General features: G+C 36.4%; 1 protein-coding gene across 2 annotated transcripts in view; it reads right to left on the minus strand.

The window, feature by feature from the left end:
* Positions 1–18,994, minus strand: part of CAMKMT (calmodulin-lysine N-methyltransferase) — a 405,204-nt gene that overhangs the window by 357,045 nt on the left and 29,165 nt on the right. The gene's annotated exons all lie outside the window — the stretch shown is intronic.

Here is an 18,994-nt window from a genome sequence, read left to right on the forward strand (position 1 = left end):
AACAGAAACTGAAAATTCTCAAGGAGGTGTAGTGTGTTTGACAAATAAAAGACACTCTTCTACACGACCACAATTCAATCATCAAAATCAAAAAGCAAACACTGATACATTACCATCTAATCCACAAACCCCATTCAAATTTCTCTGATCATCCCTATAATGTCCTTTGTAGGTCCAGAATCCAGTTCATGACCCCACGTTAACATTTAGTTATCACTCCTCATTTGTCTCCTTCAATCTAGAACAGATCTTCCGTCTTTCCCTATCTTCCATGATCTTAACATTTTTGAAGAGTACAGTCCAGTTACTTTGTAGAATGTCCCCATTGGGTTTGTCTGATTTCCCTCATGACTTGACACTTTCAGCAGGAATATCACAGAAGCAATGCTGTGCTCTCTCAGTGCTTCATATTAGGAGGATTTGCCCCATTAGTGATGATGTTAATTTTTACTACCTGGTTATAGTGGTATCTGCTGGGTTTTCCTATTGTGAAGTTAATTATAAGCTTGTATGTATCAATTAATTAGTAATCAGTATTTTATGGAGAGATATTTTGAGATTAATACATATCCTATTCCTTATCAAATTTTCACTTGTTTTAGCACCCATTGATAATTCATGTCTCAATCAGTTATTACTATGATAATTACCAAAGGTAATTTTGTAATTCTATCATTCCTTCTAGATCAGTGGTTCTCAATTGAGAATAGGGGGATGTGATTTTTGCCTCCTAGGGGACATTTGGCAATGTCTGGAGACATTTTTGTTTTTCACAACTGGAGGCTGGAGGTAGGGAGGGATGCTAATATCTAGTAGGTAGAGGGAAAGGATGATGCTAAATATCCTGCAATGTAAGAATAGTTCCCTCCTTCCCCCCACCCTCAAAGAATTATCTTGCCCAAAATGGCATTAGTGCCAGGGTTCTAGATTTTTATACTGCCTGTTCTAGATTTACTAAATGACATTCTGATATAGGTAGAATTTTCTATTCTCCCTCATTTTTATATTTATGAATATTAGTATAAATTCATGGAGTCCTATTTTACACAAAGGGTTACAATCTGTTTTTATCATTTATTTTGATACTCAATTATCTCAGACTTGTTCAATTATCTTCAAACCAGGTCCTGTGTTCTTTGGGCATGTGTTATTCACGTTTTGAGTACTTCCTTACCTTATGACATAAAATGCTCAGCCCTGGGGTCAGCCATTTCTTCAAAGAGCCCTAGTTCTTTTTAGCAGAGAATATTTAGAAACCAAGACCTGAGTGCAAGGTGGGCTCACCGCTATCAGACCCAGACAGAGCTAGGAAATACACACACACACACACACACACACACACACACACACACACACACACACACACACACCTCTCTATCTATCCAGCAAAGCAATAAGTTCATTCTGATACTCCCAATTCTAATTCAATACCACACGGTTTGTTTTATCCTTCAGCCTTTCCACATTTATAATTCCCTTTGTTGATACTGAGAAACTTAGCTCTCATATCCTCAAATGTGTTTATTTATTTGCTCAATCTCTCCACCCCTTGATATGTAACCAGATTCTCAGCTGCAAAGCAGAAAACTCAACCTCAAATGTACACACCTGCTAACCGCCGCCCCCCCACCCACGACCCCTCCCATCGCTGCCCATATTGAGCATAAACCTTGACTCCAAAAAAGGGGAAGAGAGAAGAGGAAGGAAGGAAGGTTAGTTAGAAAGTTTGGCCCTGAACTTGCCACTTACACCTCTACTCCTACTGCCAGTTGAAAGCTTGGCCCCAAAGTAGGGAAAGGAGAAAAATGAGCCAGATTCTATTTTAAGTGCAATGTATCCTATATAAGAGAAAGTATACCCTATATCTGGTACACAGGAAAGAATTTTATGCTTCTCTAAATGAAAAATATTAAAGCTGGTCTTTAATAATTTTTATATGTACACATAATTTACATATAATATATAATATAAATGATTTATAATTTATAATAAAAATAGTGTTAAGAGTGTTGTGAAACACAGACAATTAACTGGAAAAATTCAAAATTTGTTCAGATTTTTAAAAAATCATAATGTAAAATCAGTGTGTTTCAGTTAAGTAGATAGAAATTATATAGCATAGGTACAAAATTATAATTTAACACAAAAAAGCATTTAAAATGATTCTCCCTGGAAATTTTACCATTAAAACAAGAAACAAAAAAGATAAACCAAAACACTATGCTAAAGACACACACACACACACACACACACACACACACACACACAGACATTGATGCAATAGTAAAGAAAAAACTCAATGGTGACAATTCTAAAATAAAACATGTAGGTTGAGGCTATCCATAAGTATTTGAATGCTTTACTTCTTATAATAAATGAAACTATAATTCCAAACTCACCATTTACTAGAGCACAATGTAAACAACTGATGGTATACGTTTCCCTTAAAAATATATATATATATTTTTTGTAAAGACAAGTAAATTTAATCCTTGAAAGGCCAGATGACAAAAGGTGTTTGGCTAGGAACTTTCAGTGCAATGTTGTTAATTAAAAGCAGGAAATATATTAGAGGCATACTAAGACAAAGCAAAATGCCCAACTGTCAAGTGAAACTTAAATTCTATTACCTGCTTAGTATCCTTCCAAAATATTTCTTTTTGCCTAAGTTAGCCAGAGTTTCTGTTGCTTGCAATCAAAGAACCCTAACTATGTACCCTAGTTCTAAGCTAAACTGGCCTCTTGAAAATGGGACATCTTTATTTATGAAATAGATTAGTTCAATCACCGTAACAAAAAAACTCGAGTTTTAGGCACAGATTTTTAGGAACTACTGAATTAATGCAGAGGTGGCCAAAGTGTTCTAATTGTCACCAGGCAATTTCTGTTGGAAGATTGGCAATAGGGTCAGAGTTCAATATATACTCAATCCATAGACATGAGTATCAACAATTCATTTATTTTTCTTTCTGAAGGCAAACTATGATATAATTCATCATTTGCTTTCCTATATGCACATCACTTTCCACTTTTGCTTAAAACTGTAAAAAGAGTTTTTATTATCATGGATGAACTGACACTCATTTTGAAAAGATTCTAATTTTACATTTATTTTAAAAATCTTTACTACATTTCCTCCCTTCAAAGTAATACATACTTAAAATCAATCAAACAATACAAAATTAATACAGAAAAGGTTAATTTTTCCCCCACCCCAGTCCTAAGGTCCCATTTTGCAGAAATAACCAATAACGATAATTTGGTGTATATATTTCTCAGCTTTGGCATATTCACACAGTTTCTTTTTATAAAAATAAAATTGCATTACACACACTATACAACTTACTTAACAATACATCCCGGACATCCCTCCAGAATATAGCATATAACTCAATTCATTCTTTTTAATTGCTGCATAATAATCCGTTGTACAGATACACCATAATCTATCCAACAATTCCATTAAATAGGAATAGATTCAACAGACTGTTTCCAAGGTATTTTCCTTTCCAACCCAAATAATACTGTAATTAACATCCCTGCACATGTGTCCTTATATACTGGAGCACAGATACCAAAAAGTAGGATTGCTAGGTGAAAAGGAATGAAAAATGACTTTTTTTTTTTACACCTTGTATGGGAAAGTTTTAATATACCCAAAAATAAAAGAATAGAAAATAATTAATTCCCATTTATCCATCATTCAGCTTTAACAATTGGCAAATTTAACATTCCCCTTTTCCCCTTATCCATGAAATTTAAACAAATCCCATCTATCTCCATGAACGGCTCTAATAAAAGTTTATCAAAACCCTTTCTGAAACACTAAATATTAAACACCAGCACTTGTATTCTTTTTAATATTGTACATAACTTTTTTAAAAAGTCACCCATTTTTATTTGCTCCCTGTACTGAGCTCGTTGCAATGAAGAAACAGCAGAATCAAAGCATCTAAGACAGTAGAAAGAGACTAAGAAAGATCATCCTAAAAGCATAAAAAGACCTTGAAAAGGAACAATATCAGACAGGCATAGAGGTATATTAAGTGACAGAGGCAATAAAGAGAAAGAAAGGAGTAACATTAAGTAGATTTTTAAAAGCTAGCATTAGCTGGTAGGAAAAGTACTTAAGAGATTGCTGGTGGTCCAAGTGGGAAATTTAAGCAAAGAAATAGCAATTCATGAGGAATAGGACATACTACTTGAATGTATTTTGGAACTAGCTGCTTAAAATACATTGCACTGATCAGAAGGCTAGGTGAATGGCCACTTAGTGCTCTCCCAGAAAAAGTTATTTAGAAGGAAAAATGTCACCAATGTGTAACAGAATAACATTTATTTCTTTTAAAATATAAGTAACATTCCTACTAAAGTAGAACAATATAGAATGCCTGTATATGCACACAGATATGCAAAAGGGACACTAGACATAAATGTATTTCTCAAAAAAAAAGCACATAATGGAATTTTAAGAGCACTAAGGATATGGATTATTTAAAGGAATCCTAAAGTAAATTATTTTTCACAGTGAACAATTTATAAAATAATCATATCCTAATTTATTTAAAATGTGTTTTCCTTTTTGGGGGGGGCTTCCCTGGTGGTGCAGTGATTAAGAATCTGCCTGCCAAAGCAGGGGACACAGGTTCAATCCCCGTTCCAGAAAGATCCCATGTGCCATGGAGCAACTAAGCCCATGCGCCACAACTACTGGGCCTGCGCTCTAGAGCCTGCGAGCCACAACTACTGAGCCCACGTGCCACAACTACTGAAGCCCACGAGCCTAGAGCCCGTGCTCCACAACAAGAGAAGCCTGCGCACCGCAACGAAGAGTAGCCCCCGCTCACAACTAGAGAAAGCCTGTGTGCAGCAACAATGACCCAACACAGCCAAAGATAAATAAATTTTAAAAATTTTTAAAAAATGTGTGTCCCTTTTTTAAAATATTAAGTTCACTAATCCACAAAGCACTTATTGACTATTCACTTTATGCCAGGCACTGTAGATACAAACATTATTCCTGTCTCTAGGAGCTTACAGTCCAGTGAGTAATTTAGACACAATTATAATACAATGTGATGTTTTAATGACTTTTCTTTTTTTTAAGTCTACAGGTAAACATAAGAAGGACCAGTGAAGTGTAGCTTAGGAGAGTCAGAAAAGAATTTATAGAGGAGGTGACATTTGAGTTGAATCTTGAAGGCTAAAGAGAGATTCAGAAATGAGGAAGAAAATAATTCCTAAAACATGTGCAAAGCCTTGGTGATTCATCTCCATATATTTAAACTGGAAATATTTTTCTAGTGTACATCTGACAAGAACCATATATGGTCTACTTAAATGAAGTTTTAAAAATTTTATTAAGTTTTTTTTTTTTTTTTTTTTTTTTGCGATACACGGGCCTCTCACTGTTGTGGCCTCTCCCGTTGCGGAGCACAGGCTCTGGATGCGCAGGCTCAGCGGCCATGGCTCACAGGCCCAGCCGCTCCGCGGCATGTGGGATCTTCCCAGACCGGGGCACGAACCCGTGTCCCCTGCATCGGCAGGCGGACTCTCAACCACTGCGCCACCAGGGAAGCCCCTATTAAGTTATTTTTAAGCTGTTAGAATTTATGTGAGATTGATGTATGTGTGTGTGTATACATATTGTATGTATATATACATACACACATATGTGTGTGTTAAAATGGTAATTAAAGATGTTAGAGTGAATATACATACTAGCTTCCACTCCCTTTCTAAAATAAAAGTAAGTAGACGTGAAAATAAAACGAGGGTTCATAAAGGCACAAGAAGATGACAGCAAAAAACTGAATCCTAAATTGGCAGTGGGGGAAGTCATTTACATCTCTGTGAATGGAGGTGAGAATGGGCTAAATACAGAAGGATTTGTTGAAAGTATATTTAGAAAGCAGTTAGATCTTGAAATCTTATCTCCTTCTCCAAACAGCTGAGCAACTAACCCTCCTCCACTCTGTCCTCCCATCTAGTCTCCAAAGAGCAAAATCCTAGGGGCTCTGGACTATAGGGCATTAGCACAGATGAGGGAGGGCAGTGAAAGATAAAGTAAAATATTTTTTTAAAGAGAAAGTGAGCAAATGAATGTTGAGACTCTTCTTCCTACCCAACCCAAAATGCTAGCAGCTAAGATATACACACTCCCAAGGCAGCAGACTCAAAGAGTTTTCTCTGGGAAACGGACCAGCTCAAGAGAAACACCCAAACATATGGACATCCAAGGTTCCCCAAGGAGCAGCCCAGTCAGATCATCCCACAGCAAAATCCACAATCAACAAGCTAGGATATCCTCATAGCGTCCAATCAGTTTTATAGTACACAGCTCTTAAAGATCACCAGGTATTTGATGAAGGCCTCTATTACAAAAGAAATATCCCTGAGAGTACAGAAAAAGTCAAAAATATGCAAAACAGAAGATGAAAAGAGAGAGAACCTGTCCAGGATGTCCAACATTTGAAAAATGGAAGTTCCAGAGACAACAAGGAAAACAGAAGGGAGGCAACCATTAAAGAAATAATTCAAGAAAACTTCCCAGAATTGAAAAACGTCACTTTCTACACTGAGTGCCCACCAAATGTCCAAAACAATGTTTGAAAATTAAGCCACACCAAGATACCATATTGTAAAATTTAGAATAGTGAAAATAAGAAAAGATTCTGTCAAATTCCAGAGAGAACTAAGTTTCGTAAAAAAGATAAAGAATTAGGGGCTTCCCTGGTGGCGCAGTGGTTGAGAGTCCACCTGCCGATGCAGGGGACACGGCTTCGTGACCCGGTCTGGGAAGATCCCACATGCCGCAGAGCGGCTGGGCCCGTGAGCCATGGCTGCTGAGCCTGCGCGTCCGGAGCCTGTGCTCCGCAACAGGAGAGGCCACAACAGTGAGAGGCCCGCGTACCGCCAAAAAAAAAAGATAACGATTTAGAATAGCCCTGGAATTCTCAAATGAAACACTAGAAGCTGCAAAACACTGCTGTAAAATTTTGAAGAAGAAACTATTTCAAATTCTATTATTTTATTTCCTGCCAAAGTATCACAAGAACTCAAAAATTATTTCCCCTTACTGTCTCAGGGACCTACAGGAGTTTATCATCACCCAAAATGATGGAGTAAACAAAGAGAAAGCCACGGTATTCGGGAAATCCAACAAAAAAGAGAAATGATAAGAATCCCCAGGATGACAGTGAAGGGAGATTTTAAGATGAAAGGTTTGCAGCAGGCATAAAGATCGAACTGGAACAGGTCAGAAGGCATCAGAAAAGACTTCAAATTGATGGTCTATAAGATAGAGAATTTTAACTGAAAATATTTTAAGCCTTAAAAATATACAAATGAAATCATGTCCTGAGATAATATGTCCATGCCATTAAATTCATATTTAATGTAGTTAAAATCAAGCCGTTTTCTTGCCAATATTCTAAAACTTATCAGGGTGAATTCTTCATTAATGAAACAATGTAGCTATTTTAAATTATTTTTAAAAGATGTTTGCTGATGAGACTTAAGACATAGTTCACAGAGACCATCCATGTACCTAGATCCATCAGACAGTGAGATATTTATCTAGATTTTAATACAGTAGTTTCTTCAACATGTGTAGAAAGAATGTTTTATTTCTTTGTAGTAGGTCAAGGTTGAAAAATCATTTGAGAATTGAAAATGCAGGACAGCACATAATAGGCACTTAATAAACACTTGTTGAGACTGCTCTTTCTTTTCCAATCTATAAAGAGGCAAAGATAAAGTTAACTATATATTTTTATATACACACATATACATATACATGCACATACACATATATATACCCACAAATATTTAAAATTTCTCCTATAGCTCTATACTAGTTTTCAATTTCATTTTTCAAGATATTTTATAATTTTAAACTGAAGTGATTAAGTTTCAAAAATATGTTTTCTTAAAGATACTGGCTATTGAAAAATATTTAAAATAATATCTTTAAATATTTTCTATTAAATGTAACAATATAAATGTTAGTTAATAGTTACTGACATTCTTAGTATTGGAAAAAAATTTCCCCAAAATGAATGACTAATCTGTTGAATTAAAAAAGGCTGATCTCCAAAAGAATTTACAAGTATTTTATTTAATTAGCTTTAATAAAATGACTAATCAGAATTGACTCTTCTTAAATATATAACTAAATGATTTGAAAATGTACAAAGATAAACCTGCCATAAGTGCCTCCAAATACACAGTATGTATCAGAAGTTGCAAATTTAAATATCCGTGGGTGGGTCGTGAGGGCGCAAAGTGGAGAATCTGCTCAGCTCCAGATAATGATTACCACGTAAGATCAGGCTCAGACCACTAGATCATTATTTTTCTCAAAGAGAAAGTGGAAATCTAGGTTGTTATGTGAATCTTCCTATTTTCGAATCTTGGCAGTAATTCAATTTTTTTTCAATTATTACATTAGCTTAATCAAAACTTGTTATGTGTTCTAATTTCAGTTTTAGTTTATGAGGCTTGTAGTATACGTCCTCAAAAATTGAGGCCTAGATTTACCTCTCTGTTATGTATACTGAATACAAATACACTTATGGTGAATGAATGATTCATTTGAGTGTGACTAAGGATTCAAATGAATCAATACATATTGAACACCACTTGAGCCAGACCTTGTGCAAAGTACTATGGCAGAATTAAGAGGTGTGACTAGATATAAATAATTGATGTAAGCTTCCAATATATTTCTCTTTCTTGGGCTTCTAAAAATTGGAATATTATTTATCATCCAAACCAGGACATTTGGGGAGTGAAAGGAGGCACTGTTAATAATTGTGCTAAGAATGATAGGTATAAACTGGGATCATGCCAGACAAACTTGACTGTATAGTCACCCTAACTAAAAGAAACTGATCTGCTTCAGTCTCTTGCCCCTGACTACCCCAGGTTCACAGCCTCCAAGGAGGATCCTACCTTGACAGACTAGTTCCTCAGTACTATGATGGAGAATCAGAAGGAAAGTGGGGAAAAGGGAAGACAAGAATTATCTTATGATGGATACAAGAGAATTGTTTTCTGAAGTTTTTTCTTTGTTTTGTATGTAAAAGTGCAGAATCAGCATCAATATGGAACAATAGAGGATGGGAGAAAGAAAAAAAGAAAAGAAAAATTGCTAAAGACTGTGTTGCTTTCAAGTCATTTAATCAAGAGAGGTAAAATACCCAAGTTATTTAAAAATACTTTTGTTGCATGGACTTTAGACTAACACCCCTTGAGACTGAACCAGAGAGGCTATTGTGCCTGCAATCTGGGGGGTTATATTTTATTTGGGGGAGAAAAAGATTAACAAATAGTTAATACAATATGATACAAAAGTCAGTGCTAAATTGTAGAATACAAACTACAAATCTGTAGGACCTAAGAGAGAAAGATCAAAGGAGGCAATATGAATCAATCTCCCTCTTCTAATTATTCTAATTTCGCCTTTAAAGGTATGCAGGGGACAAGTACAAGCAGAGAAGTCATGGTTTACATAAATACATGCCACTTCTCAATTGTTCATAACATCAGTCCAACGAATCCCCACTAAATTCCAATTAAGTTGTCAAATATTAAAATAAAACCAACGTCCAGGATTCATCAAAATATTATTTGTCATTCTTTGACTATCATACAATTAAAAATGATACTTAAGTTTTAAGTCTAGGTTCCACCACATCTTTTAGTCAGAAACTAATGGAGTCCTGAGAAATGGCAAAGACACAAAAGTCTGGCCTACAACCACCTGGATAGGCAAAGGCTTCAAACAAACCATGAATTTGCCACCAGGAGCAAAAATTCTACCTGATCCAGAACAAGCAGATTGTGAGCATGTGGGGCATCTCCAATACACATAATACATCCACATTTTCCAACTCATATACACAGACAGAATGATAGGAAACTTTTCCTCATTCCTTCCATGAACTGTCCCCACCTTCCCAGGATATAACACAAACACTTAGATTCAAGGCTGGGAGTGGAGGGGGAAGGGTGAGAGAGGAGAACATAAAAAAGATGAGATACATATACACAAATACTAAATTCATTCAGTCATCAAATATTTTGTTCACATCAAGCATTCATGCGTCGGGCAACACATACAGGCCATACAAATGTCCAAATATCCACTATTCTCCGTGGAAAGGCTGTCCAAATCCACACTACTTTCCTAAAGACAGAAATATTCATTTAGTTGAGCCTTTTGTGTGACTTGTGTTTACATAAGCAATTTGTAAATATCACTATAACCATAAGCTTGAGAAACACATTGAATACCTTAGAGAACGGGCTATGTAAAAACACAAATCAGTATTACTATTCTATTATTCTGCAAAAAGCAGCACTTCTCAAAAAAGAAAAGAAAATCTGAAATAAAATAAAACCCACATTTGGTTTTAGACTATTAAAAGAAAATGCATTCTTTCGCCCCATCCTCACTCCTGAAATCCCCACGCCATTAGATTGTCAACTACCTTTCAGAAACCCTAGAGAGCCCATTTTCCAGTGACCTTTAATTAGTCCCTTCTGAGACACAATCCACTGGATAGAATTCTTTTCCATTTGCCAAAGTTATTTTCTAGCACTCCAAGTTACCACTTTTAGTTTCATTTCTCCCATGAACTTTTAAAATTCATTTCTTGCCATTTTGGAGATATGCTACCTTTAAGAAATAGAATAGGCAAACACTCTTCTGTGGTCACTTACTAAATATTAATTTTTAAGCAAGTTATCTTTATCTGAGTATCAGTTTCCTCACCACTTGCAAAATTGTTAAGAAGATTAAATGGTAATAGTATTCACAAAGTTCCTAATATTGTAAGGGATGCAAAAGAAATGGTAGCTATTTAAAAGAAGATAAAGAAGTACTACTTAGTATTTGCTGGGGGGGACGCAGGCTTGCTTGGCATATCTTCTGCTAAAACTTGGAGGCACTTAAATTAGGAACATCCCTTCAAATATATAAAGGATGGAAAAACTAGCAGGTTTATGACAAAGACATGAACTACCTTCCAGTATTAATACCTTGGTTAAGCATTAATACATGTTATGAATCTAGAAAGGATTATAGGGTTTACTTCAGTCTTTCCTCATGATAGCAGCACCTTCTTTTATCAAAGAGAATCACTACAACTCCATATTTTTTTTATTTCAAATAAAAATTTTTAAAGTGAATTAAAAAGAGACATCTTCTAAATGTTCCTTCTGTGGTAAATAGTAAAAGCAAATGCATGTGACTCTGTTTATGGCTTAGGGGCATGCTTACCCAATATTGTGTCAAAAGAGAAAACTGCCTGACAACTTGCAACTAGGAAGTCAGACAGTTGGAGATACATATCTGGGAAAACTACCATCTAGAGACCTAACCTACCCTCTAGAAATCATTTCTAACCTATCCTCTAGAAGTCTTTCTAATAAAGACTACACACACATTGTGATTCTCAAGAGGGCCTAAGAGCCAAATCCAGAGCCAGTGCTGCATACTGACATCAGCTCCCCACTCTCACTGGGGCCTCCTATAGTCTCAAGGCTACAGACAATTACCATATTATATGGTTAGCATACCATGCTAACCATATAATGCACTGAACCTTAAAATTTATTTTTCAACAGAGCACTTACAAATTATCTCTGTTCAAGCTCAAAATTCTTCCATTGAGTTTTTAACCTCCTTATACTCCCATGACCTAATATGGGGCTAGAATGATTTGATCTTTGACTTCTTTTAAGTGTATTGGGAGATTAGCACATTAACATCCAACAATGCTGGGAGCTCCTTGGACAAAAGTGCTGTTTAATAAAATACTTCAGGGCTTCCCTGGTGGCGCAGTGGTTGAGAATCTGCCTGCTAAAGCAGGGGACACAGGTTCGAGCCCTGGTCCGGGAGGATCCCACATGCTGCAGAGCAACTAGGCCCGTGAGCCACAACTACTGAGCCTGTGCGTCTGGAGCCTGTGCTCCGCAACAAGAGAGGCCGCGATAGTGAGAGGCCCGCGTACCGCGATGAAGAGTGGCCCCCGCTTGGCACAACTAGAGAAAGCCCTCGCACAGAAACGAAGACCCAATACAGCAAAAATAAATTAATTAATTAATAAACTCCTACCCCCAACATCTTCTTTAAAAAAAAATAAAATACTTTACATTTTTTATCAGTAGTAAAATGAATTGCTCCTTTTTTCCACAGTACTGTCCTATGCAATTTGAGTTTTATCACAGCTTTCAGTAAAAAAAAAATTAATACTCAATTTGTAAATTAAAGAATATCTACTTTTTTCAAAATAAAAACAACATTACCTAATACAAGCCATAAGGAAACAAATACTAAAAAGCATAAAGAAGAAAGTGATAATCATGCATAACTCCAATACCCTAACAAACACTATGAATATATAGACATAGTACTATGCATACACATACCTACTTAATGAGTGTATATATATTACAGAAATCGAATCATATTCCCTGCAGTAATATTTTAACCTAATATGTCTTAGAGATCTTGAACAGCTACAAAATATTCCATCTCATGAATTATCCATAATTAGCCAGTCACCTAAAATTAAAGATTTATGTTTTTTTCCAGTTATTCACTGTGCTATAATGAATTCCTTTACATTCCACCTTTGCATATTGGTTTCACTACTTCTTAGAAAAAGAATTATTAGTCAAATGAAATGGGTACTTAACATTGTGAAAGATATTGCCAGATTGCCTCTGGAAAAGTAGAATCAATTTACCCTCCCACCAACAGTGGATGCGAAGGCCCATTTCCCTACAATTCGCTGAACATGGCTTATCTTCTCTCACCTTTACCAATTTGATAACAAAAATTCTATCTCACTGGTTTAATTGCACTTCGTTACTTCTTTACTAGTAAAATAATCATTTGATATGTTTATAGAGTATTGGTATTACTTTTGTGAAATACCTTTTTCTAATTTTCAACTATGCTTTGTCTTTTTCTTATAGATCTACAGCCTGTTTTTGCTATTTCTTCGTGGGAGCTCTTCACACAATAAAGAGAATACATCTCTGCATATATTTCATAAATAATAATTACCAGTTTGTCATTTGTCTTTCAACTTTTTTGATACTTTTTGAATAAAGTGACTTTAAATCTTTATTTAGTCAATCTATTCATCTTTAAATTCAAGGGATTTGCGTCACACGTAGAAGGGCCTTCCTTATTTCAACATCTTAAAATTATTCATCTGAAAAATCTGTGAGTGTTAGAATTTTTTAATTAAATATTTAATCTATCTTAAATTTATTTTGGTATTTATATAGTATAAAGGAGAGATTTGGTTTGTTATCTTTTTCTAAATTCCTAACCAATACTATTTATTGAAAAATCTATCCTTTCCACTCTTACTGAAATTCCATCTTCATCATGTGACAAATCACATATATTTTTGTCTTTCTGAACCTTCTTTTCTAAAACACTGATTTATATATGTATTTCTGCAGTAATACTATACTTTTAATAATGTAGCTTTGCACTATGTTTTCATGTACAAAATATTAAAACAGGATGGCACACACCAAAAATATTTCCTGTCTTGTGCTATTTTCCAATATCAAAGATATTGAGAAGGTCTAAGAACAAATGAGACATGATATCAATACTAACAATAAAAACTAATACAAATATTATCTACAGTTTACATACTATTTTCACGCTACCTAATATGATGTTTACTACACTACAAGGTAGTTACTGTTACTTTTTTTTTTTTTTGGCTGCATTAGGTCTTCATTGCTGTGCGTGGGCTTTCTCTAACTGTGGCGAGTTGGGGCTGCTCTTGGTTGCGGTGCGCAGGCTTCTCATTGTGGTGGCTTCTCTTGTTGTGGAGTTCGGGTTCTAGGTACGCGGGCTTCAGTAGTTGTGGCATGCAGGCTCAGTAGTCGTGGCTCGCAGACTCTAGAGTGCAGGCTCAGTAGTTGTGGCGCATGGGCTTAGTTGCTCCGCGGCATGTGGGATCTTCCCGGACCAGGGCTCAAACCCGTGTCCCCTGCACTGGCAGGCGGATTCTTAACCGCTGTGCCACCAGGCAAGCCCCTAGTTACTGTTTCTTATTCAATTATAAGGAGTTAAAATTTGTTCAAAGACTTGCCTATGATCACACAGCAAGTAACTGGAAGAGCTAAAACCTGAACTTCATATTCCATGAACCTTCCATGACCCCACTAATTTAAAAATAGAGCAATTACCCATAAAAGCCCAAATTTCTCATTTTTTAATCAAACTATCTTACCAAGTATGTGTGTATATATACACACACATCTCGTAAATGCATTATACGCCTATAACACATAAACACAATATGCCTTTATTTGAATGAGGAAAAACTTTAAATCCAGTCTGACACTCCTGAAGCTTAAATAATTCCACCAATATTATAGATCGTAACTACATTAACACAGTAACAATGAAACAGAAAAACTAAAACTCTGGACTATATTTCCTAAGAGATAGTCACCTTCGGTCTCCCAAATATAGGTAGAAAATGAAAATATTTTGTATTTCAACAAGAACATTCCCTTAAGGAATTACTAACCCAAAAGAGATCAGTTTTGGATACATCACAAAACAGGTCCCACTCTATGAGACCCTTAGGAAGGATCCACAAGCAGGAGACTGTAGCAGTGTGAGTTAAAAGTCCAGGTCAGCCCCAGGATTCATTGGGGAGAAAACAATCACCATTGTCACATGTAAGAGTATATAAGGGAGAGGGTCTACAAATTTCTCTAGGACCATGAGACACCAACCAACACAGGGTCCTGTCATGTAGCCCAGCTAGGAGAAAAAAAAAAAAATTTCAAAGAATGGCAGAAGGTGTATTACCAATACATTTCCCAAATTTTAGTGGCAGTGTTTTGTTAGCCAGGACTCCTGAATCACACTAGGTTACTGCAATGAAATATAATAACTATTGGCTTCCTAAGCCTTTAATGGCTTATACACATTATATTGTATATATTGTATACAATAAATTGTATGAGAAGTATTAATCATATGTTCATGCTGTCAAGGACGACGTGCTAAAAAGTCCAAGTGAAGCAATTATATCCCAAGCACTGATGAGATTTCACACGTAGCAAATAGTTGTATTATATACTATGACAGTAAATTTGGATCAACTAAGTGCTGAAGAGAATCACATTTTTCAAAAATTCATTTCAGTAGAGGAAAGAGGTGACTTGGAGAAAGAGAAAATGGTTTCAGAAGAGATACAGCATGATGGGGTTTCTTTGGAGGTCAGGGACTGGCTGGAAAGGAGACTCTGCCCACAGAGAAAACAGAAGCAAGAGATCTGCTGCGTGCTTGCAGAGTACTCTCTTGTGACCCAAGCTGGCATGTTACGTGAAACACAGAAGCAGCCAGCACCTCGTCTGAAGTGAAGGATGCATCCTATACTTTTCCCTAGGTTGCTTGATTGCATCTCTTTCCAGGCATGATGAATCAATAGCAGACACAACCTCTCCACAGAGTAGCTTTGATAATTAAAAAGGAAGTACGTTCTCAAGTATTAGAACCCAAAGATGGAATATGCATACCTAACCCTAGTTAGAGGTAAGCAAAAAAGAAGCTTGACTTTCAAAATAATTTGTTTTCCACAGCAGCAAATATAAACATGTAAAAATAAGATTGGGGTCATATCCTATAGAGCAATGAATCATTATGGAGAAATGACTGTGTGGAGATTCATTTTAATTTCTTCCTACAACATTCAAAGGAATTCAAATACTGAAAGGATATCTCAAAAACATAAAACATTTTGCAAGCCACACATGTAAAAATAACAGAGGTAAACATAAAGAATATTTTCTTTTCTAACATATCAGGAAATAAATTATCTAGAGGTTTCATTAATTTTCCAAAGTTAAAGATTTTTTCCATATCTTTCTGGTGAGAGCATAAACAAACTCGGACTAAGACTGATTGTCTCATCTTTGAAAATTTACAATGAATAAAAGCATTACTTGTTTTTGAAGTTAACTTAAAATTGAGATTAATAGTTCCACTAAACATGAATATATTTTGTATATATTCACATATGTGTATTTTGTATAAACATGTATGGGGGGTTGTAACTATAAAGTATTTTAATTAAGTTATTTTTTCTATTATCAGGAAGTTATGTAAACCTGTAAACTAACTCCTGAAGTAAATGAATAATTCCTGGGACTTCCCTGGTGGCACAGTGGTTAAGAATCCACCTAGCAATGCAGGGGACAAGGGTTCAATCCCTGGTCCTGGAAGATCCCACGTGCCGCGGAACAACTAAGCATGTGCGCCACAACTACTGAGCCTGCGCTCTAAAGCCCACGAGCCACAACTACTGAGCCCGTGTGCCACAACTACTGAAGCCCACGTGCCTAGAGCCCATGCTCTGCAACGAGAGAAGCCATTGCAATGAGAAGTCCGCGCGCCGCAACGAAGAGTAGCCCCCTCTCGCTGCAACTAGAGAAAGCCCGCGTGCAGCAACGAAGACCCAACACAGCCAATAACTAATTAATTAATTAATTAAAATAAATAAAAATAAATTGTCCTGTTTAAAGAAAAATGAAAAAAAATGAAGAAAAATATCAGTCAGGAAAATCTATTCTTTTGTATTAATGAATTGTTGAATATATTAAATACATAAGAAATAAATCAAATACATATGTTTACACATACATATTTCTATGTTTACATGATGAAAGCTTAGGGTTACTATTCAAGGTATTTATTCCAGTTATATTGATCTGTTGAGACAGAATTGTGATTTTAGCGCCCTCTGCTGGGTTTTCCAGTCACAAACTCAATCTAATGTCACCATTAGGGTAAAATCAAACATTTGAGACATCAAATGAGAAATCACTTTTTCAATCCTTGATCACTTTAAGCCTTGGCAAAGATTATATAAACGTTATAATCAAGATTTACTTTATTGTAACAGGAATTTATCAATTTTACATTAAGTTGAAGTATCATTATACATTTTTAAAGAGTATAATATAAAAGTTACACTAAACAAAATGTTTTAAGAAGTCTTATTTTTATCACTTCTTACTTGGCAATACATTCAGGTTTTTAAGACCACATTTATGGACTTCCCTGGTGGTGCAGTGGTTAAGAATCCGCCAGCCGGACTTCCCTGGTGGCACAGTGATTGAGAGTCCGCCTGCCGATGCAGGGGACACGGGTTCGTGCCCCGGTCCGGGAAGATCCCACATGCCGTGGAGCGGCTAGGCCCGTGAGCCATGGCCGCTGAGCCTGTGCATCCGGAGCCTGTTTTCCGCAACGGGAGAGGCCACAGCAGTGAGAGGCCCGCGTACCGCAAAAAAGAATAAAAAAAAAAGAATCCGCCTGCCAGTACAGGGGACACAGGTTCGATTCCCTGGTCCGGGAAGATCCCACATGCTCCGCAGCAACTAAGCCCGGGCACAAGAACTACTGGGCCTGCGCTCTAGAGCCCGCGTGCCACAACTACTGAAGCCCACACGCCTAGAGCCCGTGCTCCACAACAAGAGAAGCCACCACAATGAGAAGCCCGCACGCCACAATGAAGAGCAGCCCCTGCTCACCACAACTAGAGAAAGGCTGCGCAGCAACAATGACCCAGGGCAGCCAAAAATAAATAGATTTATTTTTTAAAAAAAGACCACATTTATGACAAGACATTTTAATAAATTACTATTTTTCTAATTTGATCTATTTTCCCACCTTGTTAGTTCAATCAAAACAGTTTATTTTAAAACATCAGAATTTTATTTTATTTTATTTTATTTTTTTTTTGCGGTACGCGGGCCTCTCACTGTTGTGGCCTCTCCGGTTGCGGAGCACAGGCTCCGGACGCGCAGGCTCAGCGGCCATGGCTCACGGGCCCAGCCGTTCTGCGGCATGTGGGATCTTCCCGGACCGGGGCACAAACCCGTGTCCCCTGCATCGGCAGGCAGACTCTCAACCACTGCGCCACCAGGGAAGCCCCAGAATAATTTTTAAAAATACTTTCTTCATTATTAGAAAAAAAACTGCAAAGCTTTAGAGGTACTCACCACTGGTAATAATAAAGAGTTTCATTTACCGAGTATCAAGTATGAGGAATACAATATGTTATACACTTTCCATACATTATGTCCAGTTCTAAGAGATGAAAAAAAACTGAGGTTCAAAGAGATAATATAAATTGCTCAAGATTAATTTCAGAACCAAGATTCAAATGTAGGTGTGTCTCAATCCAAAGGCTCAAACCTTTCTACCAAACAATGGGCAGCAGTGGGGGAAAAAAAGCTTTTAACATACAATTTCTGCATTTGTCAATGCAACAACAACTTACGGTGGGGGGGGGGGTGTAACACATTATTCATACACAAAATAATAGCTTAGACCTTTAGGAAAATATTTTTATTTTACATAATGCTGCCAGCTAGTGGCCCTACTTCATACCGAGCCATTGGGAACAGTACTTGATTTTTACATTACCAAATCAAAAATCCACATTTAAGGTTCTAGAATTATGTTCCTAAATTGGGTATGCATAAGCCTGACTTAATGATATTTTACATTACCACAGAACTAAAGGAGAATGTGTCCTCAACCACCATTAGTATCCCTTACCCAGACCTTGCCCCAACCCCCAAGAAAAATACTGGGAAAGAATTCAGCAAGTGCCAACACAGAGAAACTAAAAGGTATACTTAACACTATCCGTGAAAAAGAAACCTACATTATTTTAAATATTTTAGGATAATTTTAGGATAGTTAGATTCCTTAGTGACAAAATACATAAATTTTTTTCCTCCACAATCAAAAGCTTGCCATCGTGTGGGCATAAGAACAAAATCATTGCCTGAGTATTGCTGGACATTATTCTATGCAGATCGAAAATTAGAAAGCATTTGATAACGTAGTACTGTTAGCAGAATATGTTATTTTAGTTCAGACAATAAGTAGTTACAGTTGTGAAATTTCCTGAGAAGTATTTGA

Source organism: Pseudorca crassidens, chromosome 14, assembly GCF_039906515.1.
Source record: "Pseudorca crassidens isolate mPseCra1 chromosome 14, mPseCra1.hap1, whole genome shotgun sequence".
NCBI lineage: Eukaryota > Metazoa > Chordata > Mammalia > Artiodactyla > Delphinidae > Pseudorca > Pseudorca crassidens.